The sequence below is a fragment of the Aquarana catesbeiana genome, linkage group LG01 (assembly GCF_042186555.1).
Source record: "Aquarana catesbeiana isolate 2022-GZ linkage group LG01, ASM4218655v1, whole genome shotgun sequence".
NCBI classification, from domain to species: Eukaryota; Metazoa; Chordata; class Amphibia; order Anura; family Ranidae; genus Aquarana; species Aquarana catesbeiana.
This window is the reverse complement of record NC_133324.1, coordinates 392,135,540-392,161,418: the sequence shown is the minus strand read 5'-3', so window position 1 is coordinate 392,161,418 and position 25,879 is coordinate 392,135,540. Positions and strand designations below refer to the sequence as shown.

The following is a 25,879-nucleotide window of genomic DNA, read 5'->3' as shown; positions in this document are numbered from 1 at the left end:
ATTAAGCAGGGGCGGACTGACAACTCATGGGGCCCCCGGGCAATAGGAGATTATGGGGCCCCCAGGCAATCAGAGATTATGGGGCCACATAGTATACACACACACAGTATACAATCACACAGTATACACATACATGTACACACAGTATACACAGTGTCCCTGGTCCATACTGTCTATTGGCTGTCCCTGGTCCATACTGTCCCTGGTTTTACTGAGGCTGGCAACCCTGATGGGGCCCCTTAGTGGCCCAGGGCCCTCGGGCAGTGCCCGAGTGGCTCAATGGTCAGTCCGCCCCTGGCATTAAGTGAACACCTTTTTGTTTTGCCAATATCTTGCCAAACCTTAGTAGATTGCACAATTAATACGCTAATCTGGGGGGTGAGCCTGATAGATTTCCTTACTTTACAATAGCTTAAAGTGCATTGGTTATGAGAAAAATTTGGACCACCCACTGCCAGGAAAAGAATCTGAAAAAGGACATTACTTGACTGGCATGATAACTTCAGAGAGATGTAACTTCAAAAAGATAAAAAAAAAAAAAATGGGGTGTGATTCAGAACAGGGGGTGAGGAGTAGAATTTAAAGATTATACAATTATTAAAAAAAACTTTTTGGAACATGCAGGTTATGTACTTTTGAATGCATGCATTATTTCCTTAAAATAAATGTATTATTATTATTTTTAATCAATAATAATACAAATACTAATATTTTGTTTTCCAAGTAGTGAAAACACTTTTGCTTTTTTATTTCAATCATACCATTATATCTATAAAATGACAGTTATTACTTCTTTTTTTAGAAAAAAGTATTGCATTAGTTTTAGACCTAGCTTAGTCTTAGTCTTTGCCCCCATTCACACCGGTGCAACGTGTTATGTGGTTTGACAGTTCCAAATTGCATGACAAGTTGCACCCCATTGCCGGCAATGGAACCGTTAATATCGCAGCTACTCAGATCGCAGCGATTATGAAAAAGTTTCCTGCATTACTTTTTGGTGATTTCCTTGCAATTTGCATAGAATTCTGTTAAATTAATTCACAAACCGCCATGAAATCGGCAGTGCAAATTGCACTGATGTGCAGCTTTGAAATCGCATTGAAGTAGCGGGATTTTAAAGCCTCATCGGTGTGAACGAGGATTTAGACCTAACTGTGATTCTAGCAGGGTTTTTAATGCTTTAAAACAAATACTGTAAGATTAATTTTAATACTATGAAATTAAAAACATTTATTGAAGTGAATCTTCTTTGTGTGAACCTTTTTAACTTGTTTAGTAAATCAGCCTCAAACCTATGTGGTTTTGGTTAACTGCACTATGACTCTTGAAGGCCACTTCAGATCATGCGCTTCCTTCGAAAAATAATTACATTAAAATTGACACACACACATATATTTTGCATAATTATGTTTTTCTGTATGTTGTGATAATTTTTGTGTCACAAATATTTTTAAAATGTTTTGCATTTTTTTTTTCTTATTATTGAAAGTGGCAGTGTCATCACACTTTAAATATATACAATAGAAAATCTTCACGTTCACCTTCTTTCTGTGAAATTATGTGATAATACAAAGCTGCACCACTTAAAATGTCACCAGATTTCTATAAATATACTACAAAATCTGCAATGCTAACATAAACAACTCAAAATCAAATCTACACTTTGAAATATTTTACAGAATAAACATGAATAAAATACTGTGATAATATTAATATACAACAATGCTTGTAAGAAATACAAAAATAAAAATATATATTTAAAAATATAAATTGATATATAAATAACCGAGAACAAATTATTAGTCCGTGCCAAAATATAATTGTCACTCCATGCCAAAAACATGAAAATCCTTCTGCTTGAATCAGCAACAAATCCCAGTGTGTATGTGTAAATATCCACCACCAACAAGCAGCCTAAAGAATGGACTCTCACCTTAAAATTTAGACCTTCAGATTATAGAGGTCTTATAATGCTTGTTCCCTTTAAGGCTGGATTCACACCTATGCATTTTTAGTGCTTTTTGCATTTTGCAGATTTGCACTACAGTCCATTTAACATGGTTTCCTATGGAACACGTTCTGTAGTTCAAATCTGCAAAATGCACTAAAAATGCATAGCTGTGAATCCATCCTAAAAGCTCATCTACACTATTGGCTTCTGGTTCTCCTCTTTCAAATGGTCAACACTAGGGTAGTAAATCTGGCCACAAAAAGGATACAAAGGACAACAAATAGTGTTCTTCATTTGAAAGTATTAATCCCTTTTTTAGTGTGTTAAAACCACACTTACAAACACCACTGTACAAGAGGCAGAACACCGCTAACCAGAGCGGGGTGCATCCCACGGCGTATGGCTCTCTGTAGAGTTCAACTGACTGCTGCAGCAGTCACATGAATCGAGCTGTGATTCCAAGCAAGATCTCCACTCAGCTAGCTATATACCTTGTGGCATTCCGCCCTACGTGTTACATCAATAATGACTCCATCAAAGGGCAATAATTACTTCATCAAGCCTAATTCCAGCTTTCTGTCACTTTAATGAAATTAACTATTACCTTTACTAATAGATTTACCAATCGTGAGCGCTGTATAAATTGTCTGCAGCATTAGCTACACACAGTATACAGTGTTGTGTTCCTGCAGCAGGATGAGGACTTCCTGTCCTGGTCCCACAACAAAATCAGGACAGTCATTCACTGGAGGCCTTGTATTTTTATGAATGAATACAAGGCTTCCCCTGAATGGCTGAGGTGGAGAGGTGGATGGATGATGTCACAATCTCTACCACAGTCAATTAGAGGAAGCCTTGTAGTCCTTCATAAAAATACAATGCTTCCAGTGAATAGCTAAGCAGGACTCAGCTTAACTCACTTTTGTTCCTGGAGCATGATGGAATGTCCCTGTCCCACTGCCAGAACAGAGCACTGTATACTGCATTTAGCTCATTCTACGTTTATGAAGGGCTCACAGTGAGCACATCTGTTAGTGAGGGTAACAGTTCCTTTGGACCAGCTCAGCTTGGTCCAAACTAACTATTTCAAAGTGACAGAAGGTTGGAATTGGGCTTTACCTCCTCCCCCACTCTATCCAATAATGATACAAAAATTGTCTGGACTCGACACTTTATAGATACTCCTAAGTCTCTAAAAAAAAAAAAATCATACCTGAATTTCCTGCAATAGAAGGGGGGATATAATCACCTCTCCTGGTGCCCTGTCTCCTTTTCCCTCTTTTCCAGCGCTGCAGCCTCCATAAAGCTCAAAAGCATCAACCAGTGATATAGGGGTAGGAAAAAGGTGCCACAGCAGGTAACAGGGGACACAGGCATCTGATACTAGTGGAAGTGTCGTAAAGCAAAAAGAATCAAAGGGGCTTCAGCACTGAAAGTGAGGGACGTTAATAGACACAGGATACATGCGAGGTCAATATATAACCACTGTTTTTGCAGGGAACTTCAGGTAATTTTTTTTTTTTTTTTAACAGATTAACAGGATTACATTTTCAGGAAGTAGGCACATTTTCTCAATAATCTTAGGCCATAGTACATGATGTTGTTTATTAAAAATATATACTTTCTTAAAATAAAGTAATGGAACATGTTAAATGTAAGCCATATGTTCTTTTTTTCTCATAATGTTTGCTACATAAATTATTATACATTAATTTTTGACATTTTGTTGCTGACTTAATTTGTCCTCTATATTTTAGCTCTCTACCTCCCAACATGGACCAAAAATTAGCAGTGTTAACCATATCAATTATCCTATCCTGTGAATTCAGCACAGAGCAGTTGATACTAGTGATTGCCATAAAGTCACAAAGTTTAAATTACTACAATCAGCAAGCAAGCAGGCAATACAATCTTGCCAGACGGAACCCAACATTTACACTACAGTTTTAATCTAGTCAGCTTTAGTTTTTTTACAAAAAGATGAAATGTTCACTCTTTGTTGTAACAACCTAGCAATTGAAATAAAGACAACTACTGCTCCTGGTGAAAGCAATTTTTTGAATGCATTCATGGTAAAGTCCTAATTTTTGGGGAAAAGAGAATGATTTGTAGGAGAATTCCAACAGCTTTTATTTAATCTCAATGCTTTTTAGAAATGATAGATGAGTATTCCTTGGATTTTCAATTTGTTGAATGAATATACATAATTTTGTTACATATCCACAGCAATAGTAATTTATGTTATAATTTAAAATAGTTTTAGTCTAATGTCTTGTTAGTGCCCACTAGGGATGAGCCCGATGTTCGACTCGAACATCGGGTGTTCACCCATTTGCCGAACAGCGAACAACATGCGGCGTTCGTGGCAAATTCGAAAGCTGCAAAACGCTGTTAAAGTCTATGGGACACTAACATGAAAAACCAAAAGTGCTCACTTTAAAGGCTTATATGCAAGTTATTGTCATAAAAAGTGTTTGGGGACCTGGGTCCTGCCCCAGGGGACATGTATCAATCCAAAAAAAAGCTCTAAAAACTGCCATTTTTTCAAGAGCAGTGATTTCAATAAATAAGTGGTACAATAAAAATGAAATATTCCTTTAAATATTGTGCCTGGGGGTATCCTTAGTATGCCTGTAAAGTAGTAAACTTTTCCCGTGTTTATAACAGTACCACAGCAAAATTACATTTCTAAAGGAAAAAAAGTAGTTTAAAAGCTGTAATTTATCGTTGGGTCCCAGTAATATAGATAGAAATCATTGAAAAAAATGGCATGGGTTCCCCCCCGTCCATTACCAGGCCCTTTGTGTCTGGTATGGATATTAAGGGGAACCCCGCACACAAATAAAAAAAAAAAATTGTGTGGGGTCCCCCCAAAATCCATACCAGGCCCTACAGGTCTTGTATGGATATTAAGGGGAACACTGCGCCATATTAAAAAAAAGCTTAGGGGCCCCCCTAAAATCCATACCAGGCCCTTCAGGTCTGGTATGGATTTAAAGGGGAACCCCTGAGCCAGAATAAAAAAATGGCGTACGGGTCCCCCCCAAAATCCATAGCAGACCCTTATCCAAGCACGCAACTTTGCAGGCCACAGGAAAAGAGGGGGACAAGAGAGCGCCCCTTCCTGAACCGTACCAGGCCACATGCCCTCAACATGGGGAGGATACTTTGGAGTCATCCCCAAAGCACCGTGTCCCCATGTTGATGGGGACAAGGGCCTCATCCCCAGAATCCTTGCCCAGTGGTTGTGGGGATCTGTGGGTGGGGGGCTTATCAGAATCTGAAAGCCACCTTTAACAAGGGGACCCCCAAATGTGAATGGGTATCAGGTACATTGTAGCCCTACACATTCACCAAAAAAATGTCAAAATGTTAAAAATGACAAGAGACAATTTGGGACAAGTCCTTTATTGAAGAAAAAAAACTGTCCCATGATGTCCATTCATCTTCAATCACAGCGTCCGATGACCCGATAAAAAAAAAGGAAAAAACTCTGCCTCCCTCTGACTGAAGCCTCTTTGCGATGACAGCTATTATAGCTGAGGGCGGGGCCGATTACAGCTATTATAGCTGAGGGCGGGGCCACCCTGGGATGTAAATGGGTGACCCCACCCCTTGTGACATTACGTGACATCACATAACATTGGAGGGGGGTGGGGTTATCTGTTTATGTCACCAGGTGGTCCCGCCCCCAGCTATATAACAGCTGTCATCGCGAAGAGGCTTCAGTCAGTTGTAGCCTCCCATGGAGGCAGAGTTTTTTGTCTCTTGTCATTTTTAATATTTTGACACCTTTTTTGGTGAATGTGTAGGGAAACCAATACCCATTCACATGGAGGGACGGGATCTGGGGGTCTCCTTGATAAAGGGGGCTTCCAGATTCTGATTAGCCCCTCACTGGCAGACCCCGACAACCACCGGGCAAGGGTTGTGGGGATGAGGCCCTTGTCCCCATTAACATGGGGACAAGGTGTTTTTGGGGGCGACCCCAAAGCATCCTCATCATGTTGAGGGCATGTGGCCTGGTACGGTTCAGGAGGGGGGGCTCTCTCATCTCCCCCTCTTCCTGTGGCCTGCCAGGTTACGTGCTCGGATAAGGGTCTGGTATGGATTTTGGGGGGACCCCCACACCATTTTTTAAATACATTTTGGTGCAGGGTTCCCCTTAATATCCATACCAGACTTGAAGGGCCTGGTATGGATTTTGGGGGGACCAACATGCAATTTTTTTTTTTTATTCGGGTGCGGGGTTCCCTTTAATATCCATACCAGACCCAAAGGGCCTGGTAATGGACTGGGGGGGGACCCATGCCGTCTTTTTTCAATGATTTTCATCTATATTGCCGGGACCCAACAATACATTACAGCCGTGAGTAGTTTTAAATTACTTTTTTTCTTTTAGAAATGCCATTTTGCTGTGGTACTGTTATAAACATGGGAAAAATGTGCTACATTACAGGCATACTAAGGACACCCCCCAGGCACGATATTTAAAGGAATATTTCATTTTTATTGTTTCACTTTAAGCATTATTAAAATCACTGCTCCCGAAAAAAAGACCGTTTTTAAAACTTTTTTTGCATCGATACATGTCCCCTGGGGCAAGACCCGGGTCCCCAAACACTTTTTATGGCAATAACTTGCATATAAGCCTTTAAAATGAGCACTTTTGATTTTTCATGTTAGTGTCCAATAGACTTTAACAGTGTTTGCGTGCTCGTACAAATTTTTTGCCTGTTAGCAAGTTCTGGTGCGAACCAAACAGGGGGGTGTTCAGCTCATCCCTAGTGCCCACTACAACCATATTGGAATATTCCTACTTCTGTGAAAGCACCTGGGAAATGGTGGATGTGTTGTTCTCTCCCCTATTTAATAGCAGATGCTGCAAGGAACTATAGCATTAATATGGGGAAATGGCCTCCCTTAACCTGAAGAGGCTGGGAGATGCACAAAATGTGGCAAGAAGAATTAGAGTACAAGGTCCTTTGAGCCATGTCTAAGTCCAGAGGGTCAAAGGAAGTGCGAAAAGCATTTTTAGAGGTGACATTATTTTTATACTCTTTATAGACTCAAATGTAAAAAGGGCTTCTCACTTAATAAAGGAACATGTCCTTCTGGAAATATCTTAAGAAGTAGAAAAGGTGCAAGTGCTTACTGCAGAATAAACTACAGAAATTCCTGCTATGCCTCATACAATGTTAATTATATTATTGTCAAGGACTAACAGCATGCTTCTGTATTACATTTCCTTCATCAGGGCTGAGTGAGTAGAGCTGTAGGAACTGTGCAGCCTGATGTCCTTAGCTAGTGAAGCCTCACTAGCCCAGGTTTATTAGTCAACCGAACTTTATGGACTTTCTACATGCCATTCTAACATCAGTCATGCCACAATTCTTTTCTTAGGGGGTCCCTCTTGCTTACAAAGTTAAAATAAATTTATCAGGTAGAAAGGTTGTATACGTTCAGATTACGTAGGTAAAAAAAAAAATTATAATTGGATAATGACTAAAGATAAACCAAATGTTCTTCAAAGAAAATGAGAAGAAAAAAAGAGAAAAAAACAAAACAAAAAAATATATAAATAATAACGGGTAAGTATGAAAAGTGGAAAACTTTGAAGTTGCATAGCCTAGAATGGCATCTGACTAACAAAAAAGTCCAAGATATTGGCATATGTTTTATGGTCTCCGATTAGAGGGCCCAGAAATCCATGATGTTATAGAGTCAGGTCAGAGATTGATTTAGATGCCCAAATCCTATAAAACTGGCAGAGTGAACTATTAAGATGTTCATCGTAATGTTTCATAGTGTACATGAATTTGATTATTTTTATTAACACAGTAACGGGTGGAAGGGAAGGTTATTTTCAATGTCTTGAGACTATTCAAATTGCTGCTGTAATCAAATAGGTTACCACACTCTCGGGTTCAGAATTTTTATTGGATTCCTTAGTATGAATAGAAGTACTGTACATACTAGGTTTTTACACATATACTGTTTTACATGTTGTTCTTGAATAGCTGCAAATGTAATTAGTTAAATATAATTCAAATGTGTGTCAAATAGTTGACATAATCTATTTACATTTTGTAAACTTTTTTTATTACAATTTTTTTTTAATAAACATATATTTATAGATATTCTTGCATCAGTATGGATTGGTTATATGGTTTCCAATATGGCCAATCACTGTTTACTGGTCCTGTGATAATTGTCCTTTGATAATTTGGCTGGGGTACTCTTCCTTCATTTATAAGCATGGAGATCATCCACCCAGCTGTATTATTTCTTGTCAATGTATAATTTTGCAGAATTTTTGGCCACATCAGAATATATTTTATCTTATTCACTGTAGGGGAGAAAAACCTCTATGGATTTCAGGTATTACTTTGTCAAACTAATCAACAAAAGTTTTGTTAAAAATTCAGTATTAAATTATAAACCTCTTTTGTGAATATAATGTAAAATGATTTACTGAATCTGTTTTTAATTTGAATAAGTTTCTTAAAATCTATATTAGTGCTATGTAAAATAAAGTGATTTTGGCCAGATCTAGAATTGCTTGCGTGTCTATGGGCAGAAATTGCTGCAAAAGTATGAGGTTCTCTGATCTGTTCTCACAATAGCTATTTGCACGTTTAGTCTAAGTGCATTTTATAAAGGACATATCAAACAACTCTTGTTAAAAATTACGCAATAATATAATAAATATGTTTTCATAAACCTCTAAGTATAACATTCTTACAATTAGCTACCAAAAACCTATATCAAGAAATATAATGACTGAAAGATTGTGTTATATTGATGGCATCATTTCTTCAAAATAGATGTTTGCCACATTGTAAAAAAATTGTAATTTGGTGCAAATTTCTGTGGAAGATTGCAACAGCATTTGGTTTTAAGCAGAAATTAGGAAATTCCTAACATGCAATGTAATCACAAAATAAAATATAATTAAAGGGCAACCATTTGGTCCTGTTTTGTACAATGTGCAGCATAGCTAGTTATCAAATCCACTCAGTTAACATACTAGAATAATGTACTGCTATGTGGAAATACAGGCTAGGAGGATCATCTTGGCATCATTTTAAACAACGCGTTGTATTGTTTCAATTATTCTATTGTCCAAAGCACTGTACACATAGTAGAACAGAATATTTTATGTATTCTCTCCTAGGTTCACTGCCAACATTTGTTTACATCTTCGTATATTGTATGTCAAAACTATTCACTATTGACTTTGGACAGATTCTTTTTTTGCATTTCAAAAAAAAATCTAATAAAATGACAAAAAAAAGAATAAAGATTGTTCATTGAAATGGAATTGGAAGTCTTTGAGACATTAAATGTAATAATAGTGAAAACATCACAGCATTATAATAGTAAGTTGTAGTTTAGAGGGATATTGCTAAGTAAGCATGGATAGAAAAACATAATAATAATTTCTACAAACAGATTCCATTTAATTGGAAGACAAATCCAAATGAGGTTCCTAAGCTTTGCAATTCTGTTGCAAATATCTTTTCTTTTTTTTTTATGCACAATGTCTGATTTCATTAAAATAAAATTGCCACAGTATTATTAGAAACCATGCTAAATTGCTTTCTTAAAATCAAAGAAAGTGGACCTTTGATAATAATAATACAATATTTTTTAACAGTTAATAATATAGAGTATAAGAGAGTATATTGTGCTTTAAAGAGAAAGGGACAGGATGAAATCACAACATTAAGCATATAGCTTGGCTCCTCTAAATAACAAGTGCAAATTACCGATAAGAAGATCTTAACCCTAGAGAGCAAAAGAAAAAAGCCAAGTAAACATGTTGAGCCTTACTTGGTACATATAGCGATTAGCTAATTCTGTTCATCTGGAGAGAGCGGAATATAACATGTTTTTCATGTCATGCTGGAGTAGATTCTCATGATCCCCTGGTAAAAGAAGCAATTTATTCAGTACAGAGGACTAGCCAGCAGAAGCAGTGGCACGTACCACTCATCCTATTAACCATGAAATATGTATTGTCATCTTGACATGTTGACTATTTCTCTTCTTCCATCACCTTCATGTCAATCTGATGCCTTTCTTTTGCAAATTAAGTTGAATAAAACTGTTACCTAGGAAATAAGGGAAGTCATTAGTAATCATTCTGTTATTAGCAAAACTGATTGAAACTTAAAAGAGTAGGAGAAGTGGGATGCTTTTGATGAAGAAAGCTCAACCTAGTGTTTGTCTTAGACAATTAGTAAAGTAGATCAGGCTGAAACACATCTAACAAAGGAAAAGAAGCAAAGGAACCATTAAAGCTTTGCTTGAATTTTAAGTAGTAGCAAAGAATAGTCACATTTGTGAGATTTTTACGTTATGTACATGACAATGTATGTAGTATATTCATTTTTAAATAGCTATTTGTTTTTAAACAAGTCAAGGGACTCAAATGTAATTTTTGCTATCCTCTCAATTTTTCAGAAAGCAGTAAGGTTTCTGTATGGGGTGGAATTCAAAGCCATAGTGCTGCAAGACAGCAGTGTGAACCAATTTGCAGTCTGCTAAAGCAGAACAAAATTTTGCCATGAATGAATGAATGAATGAATAATTTGTAAAGCGCTACAAATTGCGAACTGAATCGCCTCAAGGCGCTAGATGTATTCTCTGTAGCCAGCTTCTAGAAAAGGAAGGTCTTTAGTTTTTTCCTGAAGGCCTGGTGGTTTTCTTCCATGCGGAGGTTGGTTGGGAGAGCATTCCATAGTCGAGGTCCTTGGACTGCAAATCTACGTTCTCCCTTTGCTTTGTAGCGGTATTTGGGAATGAGGAGGAGGTTTTGGTTAGCTGATCGAAGACTGCGATTCGGTGTGTAGTGTTTTATTTTTTCCCGGAGATATTGCGGAGCGTTTCCTTGTATGCATTTATGGGTGAGGCAGAGGGTCTTGAATGTGATCCGATTCTTCACCGTTAGCCAATGTAGGCTTTTTAGGGATGGGGAGATGGATTCCCAGGGCTTTTTCCCTGTTAACAGCCTTGCCGCCGTGTTCTGCATGAGTTGCAAGCGCGCAAGCTGGTATTGGGGTAGACCTACGTAGAGGGAATTTGCGTAGTCGAGTCGGGAATTGATGATCGTTCCCACAACTGCCGCTTTGTCCTCTTCTGGGATGAAGGGGATGAGTCTGCGAAGCAGGCGGAGGAGGTGGTGAGATCCGCTCACCACCGATCCTATTTGTGCATCCATTGTCATTCCTGAGTCAAAGATGACTCCGAGACTCTTGACTTTGGTGCTGGGGGAGATGGTCTGTCCGAGGATGGAGGGTGGTGTCCACGGAGTCTCAATTTTGGAATTTTTGTTGGCTTGCAGGAGAAGAAGTTCTGTTTTTGATTCGTTCAGTTTGAGGGAGCTAGCGGTCATCCAGTCATTGATTAAAGTGAGGCATTTCTGTAGTTGCTGATGATGATCTTTCTGTCCATTAATGCGAAAGTAGAGTTGGGTGTCGTCTGCATATGAGTGGAAGCAGAGGTCCGTTTTCCTGATGATATTGAGAAGCGGGCGGATGTAGATGTTAAATAGCACTGGTGACAAGGGTGAGCCCTGAGGGACTCCACAGGAGACTGCCCGAGATTCCGAGGTGAATGTTCCCAGTTTCACTGTCTGAGAGCGATTCTCTAAGAAGGATGTAAACCATTTTAGGGCAGAATCTGAGGCTCCTGCAACTTCTGCGAGGCGGACAAGTAAAGTATTGTGGTCCACTGTATCGAATGCTGCGCTGAGGTCTAACAGTACCAGGAGACTCGGTTCCCCGTCATCTGCTGCTTCAAGGGCGTCGTCCCATATTTTGAGAAGTGCTGTTTCTGTGCCATGGCCTGGGCGGAAGCCTGATTGCAGAGGGTCCAGGATGTGGTGTGTCTCCAGGTGGTGTTGTAGCTGCTGTACTACTGCTTTCTCTATAATCTTGGAGATGGTGTTGAGGCTTGTTATTGGTCTGCGGCAGTTAGGGTCTTTAGGGTCGAGATTAGGTTTCTTTAGCAGGGGTTTGACGATGCCTTGCTTGAGGGAGGTTGGCACGGTCCCTTCTTTGAATGATTGATTTATGAGATGTGTTAGGGTGGGGGCCAGGATGTCGGAACATGCTTTGAACAATTTGGTGGGGATGATGTCGTTCGGTGATGTGCTGTCGCGAAGGCTTCTGATGATGTTTTTAGTCGTGTCCGTGGTGATTGGGGACAAAGAAAACTTTGGTGGTTGAGTGATGTTCGTGTCGATATCCTCTTTTTGCATCGGTTGGGTGAGGTTGGTTGTTATTTTCTGATGAATTGCTTTCCGAATGTTGTCGATTTTGTTGATGAAGAAATCTGATAACTCATTGCAGAATTCTTGAGTATCGTTTGCAGGGGGCTCTAGGCAGGCCGGGTTCATTGATTGAGCAACTATTTTGAAAAGTTCCCGTGGGCGGTTTAAGGCGGATGAGATGGTGTCTGCAATATGTTCTTTTTTGGCTTTGAAGATTGCCTTGTGGTATTTCACCGTGAGTGCTTTGTAGTTAGCATGGTTTTCCTTGGTGGGGTTTCTTCTCCAAGTTCTCTCAGCTCTTCTGCGTTCTTGCTTGAGTAGGGTGAGAGTGCCATTAAACCAACTCGAGTTTTTTGTGCGGACGGGTGTTCTGCGTTTTGGCGCCACGGAGTCTGCTGTTTGTAGTAAAGCATTGTTTAGGGAGTTGAGTGTTTGTTCCGTTGAGAGGTTTGGGTTTAGCAGAAGAATTTTGCTCGACAATGTAGTTTTGAAGAGTTCAGAGTGTAGTTTCTTCTGAGATCTATTCCAGTGTGTTGCTATTGCCCGTTTCTGTTTTTGGAGAGTGGTGTTGGTGGTGATTTTAAATTTGATAGCATGGTGGTCCGTCCATGGTAGTGGCATGGCATGGGAACACTTGGCATGGGAACACTTGCCATAGTGTGCAATTTGCACAGCATAGAGTCATATCATGACAGACTTATCTCCTCCAGTGCTTATAGGCCCATACTCATTGTCACCACTTTATTTGTGCCACCATCTTCTCTGGCATGTCTTCTGGACAGACTTCTTTCTCCTCTAATCATATAACTTCTGTGCATGCATGTTACATTACTCTTACTTTTTTTTGCAGACAACACATAGACTCTTCTACCAATAAATTCTACCTCCTAGCAATTTTTTTCAACTTTACTTTTTAAAACAGCTCCACCTTGAGTTTACCAAAGGAGTGGAAAGTTTATTTCGTCCAGTCCACCTGTCTTCAGTTCAAATAATCAGTCATGTGCAAGGTAGTTTAATTAAAACAGAAATTTGCCTCGCAGGTGAGTAGATGATTGAAGTGAAATCAGGGTGTGAAAGGATGGTGCTAAAGCCTAGGGAAACAAATGCCATCACAGCTAGGGATGAAACAGCCTCTGCATCTCAAGCACTGAAACAAAGGTCTACTATGGTGAAACCTATTTTCAGGCCACTCCAATCTGGTCATGTGATTCCCTGTATCAGCCTCCAGTGGCTGCAAGGGACATAAGAGGGACATAAGAGAGTATTCCGACAATGGCTAATAAAGCCTTGAGCAGTGACCTCACCCATAGGCTTGATATGACTCATACATTGTTGGCACTCTGCCGCTGGCTGACACATGGGAGTGGAATCACATGATCGGACTGGAGTAGCATTAAAAAAGGTAAGCATATACTTCCTTCTTACACAGGTTAGTAAACATAAGTGTTATGGGAAGAGCGGGGGTGGGTTATAGAAGTAGTTAGTGTTATGCCAAGATTCCACTTTAACAACTGTATCAAGAATATAAGCACAAGAAGTAGATCCTTCTGTAGCACATTGTCAGAAACCATGAATCAGACCAAGACAGAAGTACAGTTAATCACAGTAGATCAATAATAATAAAAAGGTAAACAGAGTAAGCGTAGTCTATACATAGCCAGAGTTCAGTAACCAGATTGGGTAGTCAGCCAAAGCCAATGTCAGAGAGCCAGAGATTAACGTGATAGTACAGCAAGCAGGAGCCAGAAGAGACGTCAGTCGAGCAAGTCTTCAACAGGAACGCAGAAGAAAGTCTTTGAGATGTGACCAAAGGCGAAGGCAGAGATGAAGTGAGCTGGACGGCTTTAAGTAGGCAGGACTGATGAGCAGATCATCAACAGCTGAGTCACTGTGCAGAAAAAGGAGCTGGCAATTAGCCGACAGCTGAGCGGCCAGCTCAGAGAAGGAAGGGCTGAGCCCAGCCCTGACAGTACCCCCTCCTACGCCCCTCTCCCTCGGAGGACCACCTGGCTTGAGGGGAAAACATCTATGGAAATCACGGAGGAGGACAGGGACATGTAAATCCGAGGATGAGACCCAAGAGCGTTCCTCTGAACCATACCCCTTCCAATGCACCAGGTACTGTATGCGCCCACTGAACCTACGGGTGTCAACAATGGATTGTACTTCATACTCTTCATGGTTCTCAACCTGTATAAGGTGAGGACGTGACACAGTGGTGGCAAAGCGGTTGCAGACCAAAGGTTTCAATAAGGAGACATGAAACAGATTAGAGATGCGCATACTAGGAGGAAGGTCCAACGCGTAAGCCACTGGGTTAATCCTGCGAAGGATACGGAAAGGCCCAATAAACCGAGGTGTGAACTTCAAAGAAGGAACACGAAGTCCGAGGTTGCGAGACGACAGCCAAACTCTGTCCCCAACCTGGTAGGAAGGCGCAGGCAGGCATCTGCGGTCAGCATGGAGTCTGTACCTATCGTTAGCATGTCGCAAAGCCTCTTGGACTTGTGCCCAAGTGGAGCAAAGACCAGGGAGATGCTCCTCTAATGCAGGAATACTCTGCGGAACAAACGAGGCAGGCAACACGGAAGGTTGGAAACCAAAGTTCGCCATAAACGGGGACAAACGAGAAGCTGAATTCAAGGCACTATTGTGAGAAAACTCTGCCCACGGTAAGAGGTCTGACCAGTTGTTATGATGGTCAGAAATATAGCAATGTAGGAATTGCTCCAAAGACTGATTGGCTCGTTCTGCTGCCCCATTAGACTGCGGGTGATACGCAGAGTAGAAAGCAAGCTGAATACCCAACTGTGCACAAAAGGCTTGCCAGAACTGGGACACAAACTGACTACCCCTGTCTGAGACAATCACCTTGGGTAGCCCATGAAAATCTCCCAAGCAAAAATAGAAGCCAGTTCCTTAGAAGTAGGCAACTTCTTAAATGGAATACAATGCAACATTTACGAGAACCGGTTAACCACCATAAGGATAACTGTGTTGCCCTGGGAGTTGGGTAACTCCACAATGAAATCCATAGACAGGTGGGTCCAGGGCCTCTCTCCATTGGGTATAGGTTGTAGGAGGCCCACTGGAAGGTGTCGTGGAGTCTTACTCTGAGCACACACGGAACAGGCAGCTACGAAGGCGGTTACATCAGCACATAGACTAGGCCACCAGAATTGTTGGGAAATGGCTCAAAAGAGTTGATTCTTCCCAGGGTGGCCAGCAACCTTGGGAGAATGGTAAGTCTGGAGCACAGCAGTATGGAGACTCTCGGGAACAAAGCAGCAGTCACAAGGTTTCTCAGGAGGAGCATCGACCTGAGCAGCAAGAATTTTGTCACCCAAAGGAGAAGTAAGACTGGTATGAACCGTAGCCAGAATATGATCAGGAGGAATCGCAGGAACCTGAACCGACTCCAACTTAGAAGTGGAGGAAAATTGTCGTGACAAGGCGTCAGCCCTTACATTCTTAGTACCGGGTAAGAATGAGACAATGTAATTGAAACTCGACAAGAAAAGAGCCCATCGCGCCCTTCTGGGAGAGAGGAGCTTAGCCTCAGACAAGAATGTGAGATTCTTATGGTCAGTAAGAATGAGAACCAGGACAGTGGTACCTTCAAGGAGATGTCTCCATTCTTTCAGGGCTAAAATGATCACCAACAGCTCTCTGTCACCAATCTCATAATTGCACTCTGCCGGTGACAATTTTTGGAAAAGTAGCCACACGTATGCATAGCGCACTCAGATTTAGGAAGTCTTAGGAAGATTTAGGAGGAGACAGAAGGGCGCCAACTCCAGTCTCGGAAGCATCAACTTCTAGGATAAAAGGTAACATAGGATCAGGGTGTGCCAACAAAGGAGCAGAAACAAAGGCAACCTTGAGACTCTCAAAGGCCTTAATGGACTCCAGAGACCAACTCTGTGGGTTGCCGTCTTTCCTGGTCATATCAGTCAGGGGCTTGACCAGAGACGAGAACTTACGAATAAACTTCCGATAATAGTTTGCAAAGCCAAGAAAACGCTGCAGAGGACATAAACCCATGGGTCGAGGCCACTGTAGGACTGCTGAAAGTGGGTCCATCGAAAAACCAGCAGTGGAAATGACATAGCCCAGGAATTTCACCTGTTCACAATGGAATTCGCACTTTTCCAATTTACAATAGAGATTGTTCTCTCGTAGTCTCTGAAGCACATGACAGACATCTGTGTGGTGGCTCTCCAGGGACTTGGAAAATATGAGGATATCGTCGAGATAAACCACCACACATAACTGCAACCAATCTCGGAGGACATGGTTAATGAACTCCTGGAAAATTGCCGGAGCGTTACAAAGGACAAAAGGCATTACTAGATACTCATAATGACCTGATCTGGTATTAAACACAGTTTTCCACCCGTCGCCCTCCTTAATCCTGGTGAGCTTGCCCCTCTCAAATCAAGCTTCATGAAAACCGTTGCTCCCTTGAGGCGGTCAAATAACTCCATAATCAATGGAATGGGATAGGCATTCTTAATTGTGAAACGATTAAGACCCCTATAATAGATACAAGGTCACAGTTCACCACTCTTCTTCTTCACAAAAAAGAAATCAGCACCAGCAGGATATGAGGATTTGCGGATGAAACCATGAGAAAGTGCATCTGCAACATACTCCTCCATGGCCTTATCCTCCAAGACCGACAAAGGGTAAACCCGGCCACTAGTGGGTATGGCACCAGGTTGAACGTCAATTGCGCAATCATATGACCGGTGAGGAGGCAAAGTACCGGCTTGACCTTTGTCAAAGACATCGCTAAAATTGCGGTACTCCTCCTTCAGGGAGGAGAGTGAAGAGGTGCACAGGACCTTGGCTACCTTCTGGAAGCGTCTCTCACTGCACTGTGGCGACCAGGACAGAACCTCAGCATGGAGCCAATCAAAAGAAGGGTTGTGCCTCTGTAACCAAGGATAACCAATAACCAGCGGAAACTTAGGTGAGGAAAAAATTTGGAATTGGATTATCTCATGGTTAAGGGCCCCTACAGCCATGGACAACAGAACAGTCTCATGAGTCACATGGGCAGGCTGTAGAGGTCTCCTGTCAAGAGCCTCAATGGCAAGTGGAGTGTCACGCAGCTGCAGTGGAATCGAGTGCTTCGATACAAAGGCAGCAACAATGAACAGGCCTGCAGCCCCAGAGTCGATTAGAGCCTATATCTCGACGGATGACTCAGCTCAAGACAGGGTAAACGAAACCAGGGGCTTATCTTTCTGGGAAACTGGAGACGAAACAACGCCACTTAAGGTCTGTCTGTGACAGGACCTCAAGGTTCGGGTGTTCCTTGGACGGGTAGGACAAGACTTCAAAAAGTGACCAACCTGGCCACAATAAAGGCACAATCTCTCTCTCCTCCTAAGGGCTCCTAAGGGCTCTCAGAAAGACGCATGAAGCCCAAGTGCATGGGTTCATCTTCACAGACCGACTCGGTACCAGGAGGCATGGGAGGTGAGGGAGGCAGGGGTGGGTTTGCAAAGCTCAGGGAAAAATGTACAGGAGGCTTGCGCCAGCGCTCCTTAAAAGAGAGCCTTTCTCGGAGTGTGGAGTCAGTGAGGATGGCAAATGTGATCAACCTCTCCAGCTCAATGAGTATATCTCAGGCTGCTATCTCATCCTTGATGTTATCCAAGAGACCATGAGAGAAGGCAGCCACAAGGGCTTCATTGTTCCAAGCAACCTCTGCTGCCAGAGTATAGAATTCAATGGCGTAATCGGCAACAGTTCTGGTACTCTGATGGACATGAGGCTCTTGGCAGCAGAAGTGGAGTGTGCGGTAATATCAAATACCCTTTTGAAGGAAGCCACAAATTCTGGGTAACTCAGGACCACTGTTTTTTGCGTCTCCCATAGAGGATTTGCCCAGGCCAAGGCTCTCTCAGAAAGCAAAGATATCACGAAAACTACTTTGCTTCTTTCCGTGGGAAACGCCTGGGGCAGCATCTCAAAGTATATCTCAACCTGGTTGAGAAACCCTCTGCATTGAACTGGATCGCCCCCAAATTGCTGGGGAAGCGGAGCGGAACCAGACATGCATGTTATAGAGGTAATACTCGAGGCGGGTGCCTGCACAGAGACTGGAGCAGCAGCAGGGACGGCCTGCAACACAGGTTGTACCAGAGCAGCCATAGTGGAAGATTCCAGGTGAGCCGTGCGACTCAGGTGCATTTGTAACGCCAAGGCAAACTGATCCATGCGGTGATCCTGGTCATCCAATCTGGAAAAAATATTACCAACAAGTGGACTGACTGCATCTTCTGAATTCATGGCCTTCGCCTACTGTCAGAAACCATGAATCAGACCGAGACAGAAGTACAGTTAATCACACTAGTTTAATAATAATAAAAAGGTAAACAGAGTAAGCGTAGTCAATACATAGCCAGAGTTCAGTAACCAGATCGGGTAGTCAGCCAATGCCAATGTCAGGGAGCCAGAGATCAACATAGTAATACAGCAAGCAGGATCTGGAGCCAGAAGGGACGTCAGCTGAGCAAGTCTTCAACAGGAACGCAGGAGAAAGTCTTTGAGATGTGACCAAAGGAGAAGGCAGAGATGAAGTGAGCTGGACAGCTTTAAGTAGGCAGGACTGACGAGCAGATCATCAACAGCTGAGTCACTGTGGAGAGAAAGGAGCTGGCAATTAGCCGACAGCTGATCGGCCAGCTCAGAGAAGGAAGGGCTGAGCCCAGCCCTGACACACATATATGCATGTAGGCAGGCGGCCTAATCTTGGTTAGTTAGTCTACCGGCTATATCCATGTTGGGAGGAAGGGGTTAATGCCCATGTCAACCTTTTTTGTGTGTTCACGGGTTTTCCTCAGGGGTCCAGCGTCCCTACTGTGTGATATAAAGGGAAGAGGCCCAGATCCTAGGGGGGAAGTGGAACCAAGAACAGGGAAGTGAGGACCCTAGAGCAGGCTTGGGATGCACAAAGACTCTAGATTATGTCCTCAGAAGCTCGTAGGAATGATGACCCACTGTAATACTCCCAGAACTTAATCTCCTTTGTTCAATCTATCACAAGTTTTGACTTTCCCAAAGATTTTAAATCCGCACAGGCAACCTGGGGCAGCCACAGTTTAGTTAGGGAAAGGACATTTTTGCATATTGTGCATTATGTGCCTAATGCTCTGTAAAGTTGTTTACTCTGCTCAAAGCCTAGTCTGAAGTTACTCATGGTGTGCATGTGGGGTCCTGGCATATTTATTTAAGGAACCTGGGTCTGCACTAGCACACTAGGGGTCTGTAAGGGCCTGGACATAAACCTGGGACCTCTTATGAGTCTGGCAATGACCCTTCTTGCTAAACTACCAGATATGCTGAACAGAACCCTGTCTGATCCACTGGACAACCCTGCCTTGTGCCTTGACTTCTGCTGAACCTTGAACACTTTGCTCCTCCCATAAACTTCCTGATTTAGGCCATGTCTCTGCACTTCCTGTTTGCCAGATTATTGTGCTCTCTTCAGCCAGTAATGATAGGGCTTTGCCTCATCTAACTGACTAGGTTGCCTATGCGTCCCATCCTGGCATATCATAAAGAACAACAACTCTTTTGACCTTGCAGCTGATGGACCATACACTCCTACTCCATCCATTAAGGTGCTAACAATTGCCACTCTACAAGCAATTGTCCTCAAGGATGTGAACTTCAGGATCTCATTGTATATAGTTGCAGGTGGTATATCTCTCCACCGCTTGATATGAGAACCCCTTCTGGATGTGATACACCTTCAATGAAATATACATATATGAACTAAGCCTTTTAATATTAAGTTGGACACTATCCTGACACTTTTTAAACACAACTCCCCTAAAAGCGACTAATAGCAATCTCTTGGAGTATGGGTGAATTCAGGATGTCCTGTGGATGTCGCTTCTTGGTCTGGCACGGATGAATGTTTTATTCTTATTATTTGAGTGTGTCTTTTCAGCTGCTGGTGAAACAACTAAATATTTGGGAACTACAGCATTGGGAGTGGTGCAAACTGTTAAAGTCCCTGAGAAAGATCTGCACTTCAGATTGCATTTGAAATGCGTCGGACTATTCCTTTGCGAGCTCCCCCTCTTTTTAGCCTGGTCTTTTCCCCTTATATAGATTTTTTTTATCATCAGTTATCTGTTTACATTCATATTTACAATGTATTACATTTGTTGATTTATTTATTGTTTGTCCAATAAATTTTGTACTTTTATAATATTACTGCCTTGCGTCCATTTAAAGTCCTGAATCTTGTTCTTTATTTCTTCAGCCAGTATCTCACTCTCATCTTCCCTGCTGCTGCCCATACTGTGCCACCACTTGTTATTGACCCTTGGATTGTTCCCCGACTACGCTTGTGCCTGATCCCAACCTGCAACTACCCGTTACTGACCTTTGGTTTGTTTTACTGACTACGCTGCTGTTTGATCCATACTGCTTCCGTACCCCGGCTTGCTCACTTCCTGGTGGGGCGATCCTAAGGACCGCAACCTAGTACTAGCACGCAGAAAAATCCCTCTTCACCATCAGGAGCTCTGGTGAACACTGGTTAGTACTTAGACTCTGCACCTCAGGTGAGCCTGTGTACCTATCTTGCTGGTTGGTGGTAGTCCTGCTACTGTTATAGCAACTGGTCTTCGAGCCTAACCCCTGATTGTGATAGGATCTGAGAAACATCACTACAACGAAAAAGGTCAACTTGCAAAGAAGTTGCTATGGGTTAAAAAAAGGTCAACTTGCAAAGAAGTTGCTATGGGTTACCGCAAGTAAGAACAGCAACCAGTTGTTGATGTGCTACCTGAATAGGTGATGATTCTTGGAGATCTAATACCTAATCACTTGGTACGGCATGGGAAGGGTTAAGAGAAGCATGCATGGGGTCCGTACTATGTGCTCGGAGGGGCCCTATTCTGTTACTGGGAGTGAGGTAACAGAGGTACACTGACTGGTGGAGTGGGCATAGGCTCTGCATGTCCCTCCTAATGCAACACATACACCTGTTCACGTGTGTAGGACAAGGGACAATATCTTTGGAAGAGCTCTGCATACAACACCACACACAAGTGGCTCATCTCAGAGCTGGGGGACTACCTTAATGTGTGACAACAGGCAAGGTGTTACCGCTGTGCTGGCACAAGTGATCCGTTCATCACCTAGCCTAAAGAACCCATCCCAGGGTAGGTCTCCTGTGTGACTCACACTTGGCGCCCAACAAGCTTATGGGGAACATTGAAATGTCACATGCCTGCCCTTCATGCATGGCACCTGTGAAACATTTAATGTACTATAGATGAAGGTGATTTGTATCGGTAGTTGTATCCTCTCATAGTGCCACAGCCAATAATCTAGATCAAACAAAATACCCCTAAGGTGGGCTTTTAAGGCACAAAAACTGAATTAAAGTATAAATGAGAATAGTAATATTTATTAAACACATTGTATAAAAACAGTGGAACATACAGAAAATGATTACAGAGCTATGTCAATTGCACCATATACACAATATTGCAAACATAGTCCTCCTTCAACCAACGCATTTCAGAGTATAAGTGTCTCCTTCTTCAGGGGTGTTTGACGAAAAGGATAATATATCTATAACATAATTGTGAAAGAATGAGTATAAAGATACATCGTTGTACAGTAATAAAGTATAGCCTTGTATATGCTAAATATACAATTATGATATCAAATGCACTCACGTATGCTATGGTGGTATCACAGATGAACATTCCATTAGACTATGGTTAAAATCAAAGAAAACATAAAAATGACTGCATCTCAGAGTTTCCTGCTTGAGTGTCTCTGCTGACTATGGATCTTAGAACTGCACCATATAATTAATTTAAGAGACAGACTCTCATAATACTTATGCTCCCCATGAAGGTGATGGACAGCAGAAAGCACTGAGGCCAAAGGTGGACAGTGACCTTCAAGTAAGAGAAAGATGATGACAGTGTATAATATAGGGCATATGTATAGCCATATGTATATCAAGTGCATAACTGAGTTTGTACATCTGTGTGAGTAGATCTAAGTATATAATGTATGTTCATAGAGTCTCATACCTGAGTCATGCAGCTGCACAGTGCAGAGGCAGGGTAGCTCTTTGGATATAAAGAGGATACAGACTGTAAAATAACGCGTGTGTGTGTATATATATATATATATATATATATATATATATATATATATAACAACAAATCAGTTGTGTAGTTATATGCAAATATATCGATAGTCGTGGCAATTAAATAAATACTTGGATATATATGGAAGAACAGGGTCTATAGAAATATCCTTTGAACTAGTGTTGCTGATATTAGTGTGCTATATGATATGCATAAATTGAAACAGACATTATGTGTAATCTATAGTAATAGGGATTGTATTTTAAAAGCAACATGTTTGTGTGATTATCCCATATATGTAGTGCGATCCTATCTGTAAACAAAGGATGGCAAGCCATAGTCCAAATATCCTATAGATCAAAGATAGAGATAGACCAGTAGGGTCCTAATGTATGACACAACTAAATCATTCTAAGTTGAAAAGTTACTGTCTGCAAACAGGGATGTAACTGTACCTTGTAAGTATCCTTAACCGCATAAAGACACGTCCTGACATCCAGCTCCCAAACAGGGTGGATGCCAGCCGACATGGTTTCAAGTGTGTCGATGAAGGTGTTACAAATTAAATATGCTACTGAACTTGTGCCTGTTCAGAGTAATTTAGGCCTCATCCACAAAAAGAAATCAGAGCATAACTTTCAGGGGTTACAAAAAAAAACTTTACAGCTAGATATCATAGTACAAGTGTATGGAGAAGGCAGTTGGTAACTGGTATTAGATCTAGAGCAGAGAAAATGAGTAAGTATAATAAAAGCTGGTTGATGTGGAGCAAAAAGCAGAGTGGATCATGCAGAAGGAAGGAGGTGGGACATGAAAGCTTCACATTCAAGTGCAAGGTTGAAAGATAGCAGAGGTAGTGAGCCAGTAATTGTCTTCAAACATGCTTGTGACAAACATAGATCTATGCTAAGAAAAAAAAGTTAATGAAGAAAAAAAAATAAAAAAATGGGCAGATTCAATGGACCACTCTTTCTGCCATCACTTTTCTGTGTTTCTATAGGACAGCCCAATGTACAAGGTGCTACAGTGAGGACTACAGTACAGTTTAGAGAGGGAAATGGTATGAACTAAAGTTTATATAATAGAGTGTACAGATTGGGCAGTTTGGAGTATGTAACATATAGAGCATAGAGCACAGTAAACAGAATAGAGTGATGTGCTCTACCTAACACACAGTATATAAAGTGAAGAAATGTGCAGTACAAAATGTGCAGGGTGGAGCAGGACTCAGTGCAAAATGTACAAGAGAGTTTTCAGAGACTGTAAACTGACTATGTTTACCATGGCTGCTCATCTCTGATACCGTGGTCAGTTTACGTGCCTCTGTCATCCAGCTATCTCCTCAGCGTCTCTGCATCTCCCCCACTCCCTCTTCCTCTCTTCCTGTCAGTTCTGTAGTCTGTGTTAGAGCCAATCTCCCCTCCTCCAACCCCCCCTCTCCTCTCCTGCCTGTGTAATTCTATTCCCTGAAGCTGCTCCAGTGCTTATACAGTAAAGAAACATGTACTAATTACTTTGATCCCTTCTGTTTTTGGTCCCTGTTCAGTACAGTGTGTGCGTTTTCCTAAAATTATCATGCTAAATACCTTCTATGCAGAGCCCTGCTGTGCAGGCACATGACCTACCTCTGCTAGCTTGCATTTATATGAGGGAAATCTTAGCCCCTCCCACTGTTCTCACTTACGCGAGAAGGGAAGCAGAGGGAGGTCACATGACAGGACCGCAGGGCTCTGCAAATAAGGTATTTAGCATTCTAATTTTAGGAAAACACACACACTGTACTGAATATGGACCTAAAACAGTAAGAATCAAAGTATATAATACATGTGACAACGACTTTAAAGTACAGTGTACATAGTGGAACTTTGTGGGGTATGTAATGCAGAGTATACAGAAAGATTCTGAAGGCAAGTGCACAGGTTGAGGTGTCCATTGTCCTATACAATACAATCCACCATAGAAAAAAACAGCAATTCGGTGCTCCTCTTGTCAATCTTTTTTAGCTACATAGCATAGATACAGTACATAAAATGCTAACATATTTTGGCTATTACAGCCTTCTTCATAGCATGGCATAGATTGCTATGAGGAAGGCTGTAATATCCAAAACCCACTAGCACTTTTTGTACTGTATCTATGCTATGTAGCATAATAAAATTAACAGGCAGAAAATTCCAGTCTCAATAAAATTAATATATTATTGGGAACTGATAAACAAGCTTTTTTCCATAGCTAACTAAAAAAATACAATTTGATTTAATGTAGAACAGTGGGCAAAATACACATTTACATAAAGGCAATATTTATTATTTATATATAAAGATTCTATATAGAATATGTAAGATTATTTACTGAATATATATATATACAGTAGCTCACAAAATTGAGTACACTCCTCACATCTGGATACTTGGATACTTTATTATTTATTAAGATGGACATATTGTAAGCGATTTGTATAGAAGACCAATGGACCACAACCAATTGTTGTTGTTCTCTAGTTTTCATCCTCCTGGGGTGTTTAACCACTTCAATACAGGGCACTTATACACCTTCCTTCCCAGACCAATTTTCAGCTTTCAGCGCTGTCGCAGTTTGAATGACAATTGCGCGGTCTTGCTACACTGTACCTAAACTAAATTTTTATCATTTTGTTCCCACAAATAGAGCTTTATTTTGGTGGTGTTTGATCATCTCTGTGGTTTTTATTTTTTGCTAAACAAATGAAAAAAGACCGAAAATTAAAAAAAAAATGAAAGTTTTGTTTCTGTTTAAAAACTTTGTAAATAAGTAAGTTTTCTCTTTCACTGATGGGCACTGATAAAGTGGCACTGACAGGCACTGATAAGGCGGCAGCGATGAGGTGGCACCAATGAGCGGGCACTGACAATGGGCACTGATATGCGGCACTGATGGGCACTGGTAGGCGGCACTGATGGGTGGCACTAATATGCAGCACTGATGGGCATTGATAGGTGGCACTGATGGGCACTCTTGGGTGGCACTGGGTGGCACTGGTGGGCACTGATGGGCACTGATAGGCGACACTGATGGGCACTGAAAGGCTGCAAAGATGGGTTCTTATGAGTAACACTGATGGGCACTGATAGGTGGCACTGCTGGGCACTGATAGGCAGCACTGATGGGTACTGATACGTGGCACTAATGGGCACTGATACGTGGCACTGATACGCGGCACTGATAGGCATCCCTAGTGGCACTGGCAGTGGTAGGCATTGGAGTGGGCACTGATTGGCAGCTGCCTGGGCATTGATTGGCAGCTGCCTTTGCACTGATTAGTATTTCCCTGGGGGTCTAGGGGGCATACCTGGTGGTCCAGTGTGGCTGATTTCCCTGGTGGTCCTGGACGGCTTCCCTGGTGGTCCTGGGCGGCTTCCCTGGTGGTCCTGGGTGGGATCCGAGGGGGGGCTGTGCTGATAAACAATCAGCACAGACCCCCCTGTCAGGAGAGCAGCCGATTGGCTCTCCTCTACTCGCGTCTGTCAG

General features: G+C 41.8%; 1 long non-coding RNA gene across 1 annotated transcript in view; it reads right to left on the bottom strand.

Moving 5' to 3' along the window:
- The window catches only part of LOC141144168 (uncharacterized), an 88,613-nt gene extending 78,582 nt beyond the window's left edge, over positions 1 to 10,031 (bottom strand). The window contains exon 1 of the long non-coding RNA XR_012244365.1: positions 9,788 to 10,031. This is a non-coding gene — a long non-coding RNA (uncharacterized lncRNA). The remainder of the gene's footprint in view (positions 1 to 9,787) is intronic.
- Between the last annotated feature and the right edge of the window lie 15,848 nt (positions 10,032 to 25,879).